The sequence below is a fragment of the Oryctolagus cuniculus genome, chromosome 1, assembly GCF_964237555.1.
Source record: "Oryctolagus cuniculus chromosome 1, mOryCun1.1, whole genome shotgun sequence".
NCBI lineage: Eukaryota > Metazoa > Chordata > Mammalia > Lagomorpha > Leporidae > Oryctolagus > Oryctolagus cuniculus.
The window spans coordinates 163906974-163918471 of NC_091432.1; the positions used below are offsets into that span (position 1 = coordinate 163906974).

General features: G+C 42.5%; 1 long non-coding RNA gene across 1 annotated transcript; it reads right to left on the reverse strand.

Annotated features, from left to right (window-relative positions):
- Positions 1-223: 223 nt before the first annotated feature.
- LOC138847398 (uncharacterized) lies at positions 224-9731 on the reverse strand. Its single transcript, XR_011385181.1, has 3 exons — positions 9596-9731; positions 3095-3230; positions 224-707 (listed from the first exon to the last, which is right to left on the reverse strand). It is a non-coding gene; the product is annotated as an uncharacterized lncRNA (long non-coding RNA).
- Positions 9732-11498: the final 1767 nt, after the last annotated feature.

Sequence of the window (11498 nt, forward strand, 5' to 3'; positions counted from 1 at the left end):
ATTTTGGTTTTTCAGGTGAATGCATATGTGGTCATGCATATGTGGTCAGCTACCGGATCAGTGAGGGACTAGCTGTCGTGATAATGGGAAGAAGTAGGATACAAGTCTCTCATCATCCAACACGTCAGCCCAGCTTTGTTCTCCTAGTAGCTGGCAGGGTTCCTGTTAGGCTCAGAGCTTGTGCACACTGACCAAGTCAACTCACAAAACCACATTGTATTGCATGAATCAAGTCACAAGACCACTTTCAAGGGATGGAGAAATAGACTTTCTCTCCAGTAGAAGGAAATGCTAAGTTCATAGTGGAAAGGTGTGTCAACAGCAAGGGCCGGAGATTGTACTCATGTGAATCTGCCGCAGTCTCATGTGTTGCTTTAGTTTTAATCTGAAGAAAAAAACATTGGTTAGGGGCCGGTGCTGTGGCTCACTTGGTTAATCCTCCACCTGCGGCGCCGGCATCCCATATGGGCACCGGGTTCTAGTCCTGGTTGCTCCTCTTCCAGTCCAGCTCTCTGCTGTGGCCCAGGAAGGCAGTGGAGGATGGCCCAAGAGGTTGGGCCCCTGCGCCTTCATGGGAGGCCAAGAAGAAGCACCTGGCTCCTGGCTTCAGATCAGTGCAGCGCCAGCTGTAGTGGCCATTTGGGGAGTCAACCAATGAAAGGAAGACCTTTCTCTCTCTATCTCTCTCTCACTGTCTGTAACTCTACCTGTCAAGTAAAAAAAAAAAATTGGTTACAGTTTTAAAACTCTGAGAAGTTTATGGGCATTTACTACTGCTGTACTTTTTGTGCATGTTTTAAATAATTCATAATTGATCAGTTTAATAACATCCAAATCACTGTTTTGTGGTCATCTTGGCACACAAGAGATATTTCCTGGATCCCATGAAACCAACAGAGTGCCCTTTAGTTACATACCTTGGGTTCTCACCACCTGCATACTTTAACATTCTATGGATAAAATTTGCAGTATGTTGGCGACCTGGCTGAATTTCCATTTAAATAGCAGCATTCAGCCTTCTGATTTGCCCCTGTTGTTCTAATTACTTACCTGGAGAAATTGTTTCCTCATTCCCTAACCTATCCTGCTATAGGCCTCTGCTGTGCCCAGTTAGACCCTGGATAAGGAAAACATCTGTAGACTGCATGATAATAATAGCAGAAATGATTGCACGGCTCTCTGTGAAGGCTTCTGCAGATGTGCCTGTTGCCACAAAAGGAATGAAACAGAATATGTAATAGGCATGAAAGATATTTCCATCACTTCTCCATTATCTACAGAGGGGTTTACCTTCAACCAAATTGTAAACTCAGGGCAGAATCTTTAAATGTATTTCTCAGTTTTTTGCTCCTGCTGTTAGGTTGTACATAAGGGAAACACAAGTTAATGCTAATGGCAGCCTAAAGAAAACATAATTAAAGATACAAACATGATGTAGACCATACATTCCAAGTTCTAACACATATTATATTGGGTAATCTGCTGTTTTGGACTATCCCTTTGTTTCTCTGGGTAATTGGGAGTTTTCTGTTTCCACTATAAACTCCCTTGTCGATATATAGCCAAGCCCTTCACATTTTTATTCACCCTAAAATGGGTCCTGCTCTACTCAAGGAACACCAAGAGTTAGGTTTTTCTCTGCCACCTTTCCAGACCTCAGATCCCCCCATTTGGCCAGTGGGATGTTCTGTCCCAGAATATTGGAAAGCCATTCGCTTTAATTGGTTTTAAAATGGAGGAATCCATGCCTGTGCAGCGTGTGGGGATGAAACTCAGATTTTGCAAAGCCCAGCTCAGCCCAGCAGTAGTTACCCTCTGGGATTTGGGAGATGGAATGGGAAGGCACTCTGGAATTTAGAGCTTTATTACAAAACAGTGCTAACTCTTGTGCTTCTGCTTATAAATGGAAGAAAGGGAGAATCTGGCTCACTCATGAATGCTTTAACCTTCTACCTGCTTGGTATCCTTATGAAATGCAATATCTTCTGATCCTTTAAATAACAAATGACCTTATTCCCTTTTATGGGGTCATTAGGACCTCTAACAGTCCAGGTATAAATCCCAGCTACTACTGTGCATCTTAATTTACTATTCATATGTGAAGCTCTCTTTGGTTCCCAATTACTATACAACAGCAACTGGCTCATCAAATTATCCCCATTGGAATGTGTCTGTTAAAGGCATTGCAGTTTACATCTTAGGGGCCTAATTAAAGTCACAATACTTGATAAACCTTGAACAACTAGTAATTGGAAACTAACAATTAGTACCAGCTACCTTGGTTGAGATTAACTCTATTGCTGACTACATGACTAAGCAAAAGCAAATCAGCACACCAGAGATGGCCCTGATGCCAAATAATGTTTTAGCCACTCCTGGGTTGCAGCCAAAGTAACACAACAACAAAGTTGACACTAAAGTATTATTAGCTAAAAGTCTTTCTATAGACATCTGTGCCGTGGAATAGATCAGTCTGGTATTCCTGTGGTCTGCCAGCCTTTTTCATGCTCATTGCTGTTCTTATCATCTTATCTCAGGGTATCTGTGGATCTGATGCTCTGAGACCATCTCTTTGAGCTTCTCTTCCTCTCAAAAGCCTACAGCTACTTTCTTAACAAAGTACAGGGCACATTGTCCTATGGTATTCTGTACATACCTCCCCTCTGTTTGTGCCTCTTAGCAACTACATCTTTTGAATGTCTGAGGCTAAAGGCATGGGAGGAAACATATTTGATTTGGTTAGTATGAGGAAAGTTTGAAGGCCCACGGGCACTGTGCTTTGTCTCCCAATTAGTCACCAAATTGTTCTGAGACCACACACTTTGGAGGACAAGGATGAAGACTGTTTTCAGTTATCTGGCCCAGTGACTTGCCGAGGGGACTTTTTCAACTGGAAATGTGTTAACATGGGCATTTTGTGTTGGGCAACAGGAGAGAGCTCCTCTTAGAATGACCTTCTGTTTTGTTGGTCCGAATCCCATCCCTACTCCCTTATTCCCATTCCATTGAATAGCTAATGGAATGGGATATTGCTTGAAGGAGGTTCAGCAGACTTGATGAAGCATGCCAAATGCCTTCTCCCTAATCCGCTTACCTTGTGATTTTCTAGGAGTTCTTGGCAGTGAGAGAAGTGTGATGTTTAAGCAGTCTTCCCTGGAAACATGCCTCAGTCACCATGGCAGATACAATTTGGGATGGTTCTGTAATCTTAATGCTCCTGTTTTTTCACCCTGTTCAAGAGAACCCAGATGGTCATTCTAAACTATTCAAGAAACCAACCACAGAAACCAACGATAGGTGGGTTGAACCTGGCACTTTGTGTTCTCTTACACAGTGAGCAAGTAGGTCTCAAATAGTTTTGGAATTTTTTCACAAAATACATCTTCACAACATATTCATTATTCAGCAAAATTGACCAAATAAGTTTGAATGCCAACACTGGGTTCTGAGTCATTACAAGATGGATTCTGGGATCTCTTTCTGACCAATAATTATATAGCTCCTAGATCTATACCAAGTAAGTCTCCTCCTGTAGCTTGCATATCCTGTCCTATTGTGTCTAACCAAATGTGGAAGACAGTTGAGTCGGACTGAGTCATGTGAAGCTGCCGCAAACCAGAGTCTGATGTCCTCCTTCTACAGAGCACCTCCTTACGCCCTGGACTGTCCTCGTGATTCAACAGTTCCAAAAGCATGATCCTCGTACATTGACAAGATATTTCTTTTTTTCAGAGTTTATTCATAGTATGAATCGAATCAGTGTTCTTTTGAACTATTCAAAATAGCTCTAACGCAGGATCAAAATTAACATGTAATTTTCTATCCACCATATGTTTAAAGCTATGAATAGATACTGGTCAGTATACCTTCAAGAAAACCAGTGACTTACTGATGACACTTTGATTAGCCAGGACCATCTCCCAGCAAAACCATCAAGAAGAGCGGGTAAAGCCCTCACGCCCCTCTACTCCCCTGTTCCTTATCTCCCAATCAGCTCCTGTTTTTCCCGGAGCTTATTCTGTGGCTGGTAATGAAGAGTAGGCTTGTGCAAAATTAATTCACCTAAAGAATATCCATGATAACCATGAATGTATCTGATATTCTGTAGGTATTATTGAAGGCCTGGAAGCCATAAAGAAAAAAATGAGTGTCTGGTCATGTCAGTAGTATAACAAAGTAAAAGCGACAGCTTACAAACACCTGGAAAAGCAAAGCAGCTTCAGGGAAGGTAAATGGATCACAGACTACACGGAGAAAGGAGCCCATCCTTTGTTGAGAAAGAAAGAATCTGCATCTTGCCAAGTGGAATTTATGAAGGGCTGTCCATCAGCTCATTGTATCTTTGAGCCTCAGAATTATATAAGTTAGAGTTCATTTAGTCCAGGAGTTTTCCTCTAACATGTTTACACTTCTTAGATGGTCCTTTGGCCTGTCCTTGAGTATGTGCAAGGATATTTCAAGTTATGCCATACTATCCTGTTGAACAGCCCTGATTACTCATGTCAAGTCATAAATGGCTTCCCAGTACCCTTCTCTGATTGGTCTTGAGTCTTCTCTCTGGAGGCATTCAGGAAAAATGTGTTCTCCTAGCTCATAGGCAGTTGGCTCATTTTAGCTCTAGCTCTAACCTACTATTACCTTCCTTGTAGTGATTTTTGTCATATTTTAGAAAATAGAGAAAACATCAAGAAAAATATAACCAAATATAACTGCTGTGCTGATATTTTAGAACCTGTATCTTCTAGTTTTTATATATTTATACATGTCTAATTCACAGTAGCAAGGATACGGAATCATCCTAGAGGTCTACCAACCTATGACTGGGGAAAGAAAATGTGTTATATATTTCATGAAAGAATATTAGTCAGCCATAAAAAATGAAATCCTGATGTTTGCAACAAAATGAATGGAACTAGGGACTGTTACACTAAGTGAAATAAGTCAGACACAGGAAGACAAATATCACATTTTCTCTTATATGTGGAAGCTAATATGGGGAGCGTGTAAAAATTATATGGATGCCGTATTATTTTTGGTATATAGAGAGTGACATATATTGCCTTCACTGAATTGCAGCATCTACATGACAGTAGACCCTTTTTTCTCACTTTATGATCATACTAACATGCCCTATATTTTGTGATGTTAATATTCCTGTTTTCAACAAAGTAGGATGTATGTGTATGTATGTAATATTTACATATGAATTGAATATGGCAAAATGTCAAAATTGTTAAATCTTAAATTTTTAAAATGCTTCTAGGAGAAAATATGACAATTTAAAAGCATTTTTAAATTTTTATTTTTGAGAAAAGCAAGATTTATTTAAGTCAAAAACCTCCTGCCAAAGTAGCCTGGAAGGGGGCTGCAAGATGGGAAAGCCCACCAAACTGTGAGGGTCCAGTTTTTTGTTTGTTTGTTTGTTTGTTTGTTTTGACAGGCAGAGTGGACAGTGAGAGAAAGAGACAGAGAGAAAGGTCTTCCTTTGCCGTTGGTTCACCCTCCAATGGCCGCCGCGGCCGGCGTACCGTGCTGATCTGATGGCAGGAGCCGGTACTTCTCCTGGTCTCCCATGGGGTGCAGGGCCCAAGCACTTGGGCCATCCTCCACTGCACTCCCTGGCCACAGCAGAGAGCTGTCCAGGAAGAGGGGAAACCGGGACAGAATCCGGCGCCCTGACTGGGACTAGAACCCGGTGTGCTGGTGCCGCAAGGCGGAGGATTAGCCTAGTGAGCTGCGGCGCCGGCCGAGGGTCCAGTTTTAATCACTTTTGGGAGAAATTAAAAAGCAGAGCAGCAGCTGATAATCAGTTAGAAAGCAGGGACCAAATTCATCAGAAGGCCAGATTTGTAATCTTGTCCGTCCTGTCTAGTTTAAAAGCATTATTTTTAATAGATGCATTCTATCATTTTCTGTTAGCTTATTGTATTTAATCTATCTATGCATTATGCATTTAGGTATTTTTTAAATATTTATTTATTTATTTGAAAGGTAGAGTTACAGAGAGCAGAGGCAGAGAGAGAAGTCATCCATCCACTAGTTCATTCCCCAGATGGCTGTAGCAGCTGGAGTTGGGCTGATCCAAAGCCAGGAGCCAGGAGCCAGGAGCTTCCTCTGGGTCTCCTATGGAGGTGCACAGGTGCAAGGACTTGGGTCATCCTCAGCTGCTTTCCCAAGCCATAGCAGAGAGCTGGGTTGGAAGTGGAGCAGCCAGGACCCGAACTGAGTCCCTTAAGGGACGCCGGCACTGCAGGCAGTGGCTTTAGCTGCTATGCCACAGCAGAGGCCCCAACATTTAGGTATTTTCTGATATAAAAACTCTGTAATTCATATACAGTCATATACTGCAGAATGACATTTCAGGCAAGCCAGAGCACATAAACAGTGGTCCTGTGAGATTATAATGAAACTAAAACATTCATATTACCTAGCGACTTGGTAACCACCCTAACATCACATCACAGCACATTACTCAGGGGTTCATGATGCTGCTGATGTAGAAGGGGACTCCAAAAATATCATGAAGTGTGAAATTCAAGGATGAGTATTATCTTATAACTTATCTTACTTATAGCTTATCTTACTTCCCCAATATATTCTGGCATTTTTTAACTTACAGGAAGAGTAGCTGGTGTTTAAATGTATTGATATAAACTGTAGTTTCCTCAGATATCTTTAAAATAGTTGCCTTTTTGGAAAATGCTCAACATCTCCTTTGTCTATAGTTAGGATCCTCTTTTGCTCTTTTCATGTTGATGTACCTTTCCCTTTCCCTCTGGATCAAGTGAAAAGCAGTCTTAGTATATTAAAAAATAATTTTGGTGAAGAAATTTGGAAATCTGTACATAAAGTGTCTTCAAAAGGTCATGGAAAAAATGCACAGTGTACAGAAATATGAGCGGATGTCACACCAAAATAAGTTCATCTTTTAATTTTTCATGAACTTCTTGAAGCCCACCCATAGACAAACCTTTGCTTCTAGGCATATAAAAGTGTAGTACGTACAGTTATTTATCGTACCTGATAATGGCAGTAAGTGAGTATGTTACTGTTTGATGTGTTTCCTATATGTTTTATCATTATTTCTGAGTATGTCCTTTCTAAATATAGAAAATATTTTACTATAAAACAATGTGCCCTTTTGCTATGGCAGCAGCCCGATGCATCCCCTGTTTACTTACCTCTTAACTGCATCAAGATGCCACATTGAGTAATTGACCGTTATACCTACTATTTGCACTCTCTGATGTGTGCATAGCAGCACAATCAGCTACCAGTGCATTTGGAAGAACCTATCTGTGTTGTTGAGTGTACATGACTGTACATTAACGCATGCATGAATATCTATTGCCTGTCATTCTGTGCTAGCAGTTGTACCAGGTGCTGGGTAAAACAATTCTGAAGTGATCTCTGTCCTCAAGGAGCTTATATCCTTGCTGCCGAATTTATGGTCATCTTATTGTCTTACTAGGTCATGGGAGGTTTTGGTTCCCCAGATGGTAAGAGGAATGGAGTTGGGGAAATGCCTGTGACACATTGGATAAGTCTTTGGTAGTGTATGAAGAAGTAGTTATCTGGGGATGTATCCACTCTATGTTTGAAGGACACTGTTGCTTCACAATCGTCCCAGTACTTAATTATCTTTTATCATTTTGTTAAGGTTCCAAATTTGATAGGCTGACTATTTAATCACAATGTTGTTTTAATCAGAATTTTAAAAATTTCTTTTGTTTACCCTAAGTTTTTTTGAGTTGTTAAAGCATGATGCATTCAGCATACTGGAGTATTCATTGTAAAATGCTCTTACTATGGTGCAAAAAAATGTAAGATAACAGGATGTGAATCAAAGACCTCATTTCCTCATTTCTTTGAAGTGAGCCAAATTTTTGCTCGCTTCTTCAGGTGAGTGGTTTAGTTTTTAGCAAGTGTTAGAAGGTATTTAAAAAAAGAGTGCTTTCTTTTACACCTGATTTCTTCCACTGAAAAGCCTTTGACCCCATGGAAATAGGTTTTAATAGGGTTAATTTAGTTATTCAGGCTGTCACAGTGACTTAACTCCCAATTATCTGGCGGTGGTACGCATTTGTCTCAACCTGCACATTATTTTAATGTAACTGTGTTTAATAGCATGTGAAGAGAGTAACTGTGTTTAGTTTTGTTTAACAGAATGGCACATGATCTGTTCAACAGCCTCCATCAGGAAACAGAAATGAGGATGTTCTCAGAGTATGGGAACAGCAACTCTGAAATGCGAGGCCAGGAGGCTCCTTCCAGGAGGTCTCGCTGGAGCCTTTGCCCAGAGCTGCTGCATTTGCTGGGGTGGGGTCATGGGCAGGACGAGAGGGGTGGTCGGAGGAGAGGGAGAGGGAGAGGGCGATGCTTCGGTGGCAATGGTAATCCAGCTGACCAGCCCAGCCTGCCTGTGACCCTCAAGCACCACAGATGCTCCCAAAGACGAGCAGGAGGTAAAGATGACCCGGTCACACCAGTGCTGCGGTGCTCTTTGCTTATTCTCCAAGGAACTGGGCAGACTCACCTGCTGCAGGTTTCCTTGTCCCTTCCCTGACCTGCTTGTCCCGCAGCTCTCTGTGCCTCTCTGACATGGTTAGGAAGCTCCATGCCAGTACACTAGTGACACCCTTGGTCCTTCTTGGGTGCCACTTGCCACTTGCCCATGAAGCTCCTAGTCCTCTACAATATGTGTAATAGACCCTCCTCTGAAGCCCCAGGATGGTAATAACCGCCGCTTCTACAGTGCTTATTACACTGGCAGCCTTCTAGACGCTCCCCCTTTAATTACTTCGTTTAATCCCCACAACACTGTCAGGAGAAGTACTATCTCCCTCTTGTGAGTGGAGAAACTGCAGCATGGAGCAGAGCCTTGCCTGAGGTTACACAGCTGACAAAACAGAAAAACCAGAACTGCAGTTCAGGCAGTCTGGCCCCAAAGTCCAAGAGGCACAGGATACTTGGTGCCTCCGCTTTGTCAGAGAAGATTCAAACACCAGACTTCAGCCTGGAAAAGTCCATTTCAGTACCCTTGCTTGATTTCCTTGATAAGGAAATCATACGCAGAGTGATTTGCCTAAAGCTACACTCTTAGGGGCAGAAGTGATGTCCTGGCTCCTCCTTCCTTCTATTGCTCAAGGGGTATGGCAGGTGCCATAGTTGTTTTTCTGCTTGTCCTAACCACTTCAAAGCATTACAAACACCTGCAGTAGAGTAGAATGCAACACTTTATAAACGTTCATCTTTACTGTACCTTCCCTTTTTGTTCTATTAAGAATTTAACATAATGCTTTCCTGCTTCGGTCTCATCATCATTGCTGTGCCGTGATGATCTTACTCATTTCTGTAGCACGCGTTGAAATAAATAGTTGTTTGCTTTTTTAGGTTTGCCTGCATGCTTCTTAAAATCTGGGGCTCACCATCTGAAGAAATAACCCCACCGTTAGGAAACCCTGGCTCACCAGACGGAGGACACAGCTGATGAGATGGGGGCAAATGTTGGTTCTGTCTCTATCTTTCGGGCTAACCACTGAAGCTGTGTTCACTCTTTGGTAAAAAAGGATCCAAATAACCTTGTCCTGCTTACCTTCCTGGTTGGCTGTGTGGGCCAATTGGGAAAAGAGATGGTTCTTCATAAACTTCAGAACATAATCATCCTCCCCCTCCTCCTCTTTCTCTTCCTCCCCTTCCTTCTTCCTTCTCATCAGTGTTTTTATTCCTTGTAGCACGATCTGTATGCCGATTGTTGAACACATTGAAATGTTCTCTATGTCTGTGCAACCCAAGTATCCACTGGAAACTCAGGCAGATAGGAAGTTGAAGTCTTACTTGCTGCCTTGTGTCTGCCTTTTAGAAAGTTTTCCCCAGCTCACTGCATCTCAGCTGACCCTCAGTAAAGCCCCTGTAGCTTCAGTGCTTCCTGGAAATGCGGTCACCCTCAGCTTTTCTTGAGTTGATAGCCTCATGAAAGAGGTGAGAGATTAGTGGAATTATATCAAATCCCGATCCACATAGCTCCCGTGAGTTCTCTGGCTTTCTCTTTCATTTATTCATTAATAGATTACTCCCCCCCATCTCTATTCCTCCACCCCCTTTCTGACTGTGACCTTCTCACCCATACTTGAAAAGTCCAAAATAGTAATAATTTCAACATTCTAACTGCAGCTATAGGGTAGGAAGAGTAATAGCAGCAGTAAATCCTTTAAGGCAGGCAAGGCGTGTCTTCACCTTCCAGGCAAGCTAATAGAGGCTGCAGCATGTCCCGAGTCAGCTACAGTATTCTCATAGGAATTAAGATTTGAACCTTAATCTCTTTTATTCTGAGACCATTGCTATTCCCTGTTCAACAAGTAGCTCTCAAATCATTTACTTTGTCACACATGGTATTTATAGCATTGGGTGCAAATGATGTCACCTCAAGAGAAATTATTTGTGTGTCAAAAGAAGAGATTCCAAAAAGGGGCACTGAGAAGGGTTGACATTTAGAAATCAATTGTAGGAAAGGACACCTGCATTGGATTCTGAGATACAGTGGCCAGAAACTCAGAGGAAGAGCCAAGGAAGGGTGGTGTCCTAGTGACCAAGAGAAGAGAAGGTTCTGAAAAGAAGTGTGGCCAACTGGGTTTCGTCATTGGAAAAGAGTTATTGAGAAGAAGTCAGAGCAGAGTCCATGGGTCATACATAGCAATCTGGGACCATGAGTAGTCTGGCATCCAGGGAGGAAGCCATACAGGGCTGGGCTGAAAGATGAATGGGAGGTGAAGACCTGAGAGAGTTTATCAGGGGTGGGCACTTGGCAAGAAGGATAACTGACAAATGAGAGAGTAGCTGCAGGGACAGGCTAGTTCAAGGGAGGGAATTTTTTTTTCTTTGAGATCAAATTTCCTCCTCCACGTGTGAGTGCAACTGCGAAGGTGATGGGCTGTGGAAGAAGGAGAAGCTGGATGAAGGCTTAAAACTTCTTTCAGTGCCTTTTTACTAGCCCCTTTGCTCGCTCTCTCTGGATCGTGTTGTAATAGTCTGTTTTCTGTTGCTGTAATAAATACCTGAAGCTGGGCACCTACGAAGAAAAGAGGTTTGTTAAGCTTGCAGGTTTGGAGGCTGGGAATCAAGATCAGGCAGCCCCTCTCCTCAGCCTTTGGAGAAGGTTTGCATGGTTGCACTGAACCTTGGTGGATAAACAGGAAGGAAAATGGCTGTGTACAGAAGCAACCAAGTGAGTCGGACAGCCTAGCTTGATAACAAGCCCCTTTTAGGAGAACACATGGGAATCCCTTGAGAACTTCATGAATCTCATCTAAGGGTGATCTTCCAGATGACTTACCTACCTCCCACTAGACCCCACTTCTTCTAAGTTCCACTGCCTCACCCCTGCTGCACTGGGGGCCAAGTTCCCAGCACGTGAGCTCCTGGGGAACACACTGGGACTATATCCAAACCATAGTATCTGTTGGTCTGTTATCTCTTTCTTATACCCTACTATTTGGTTC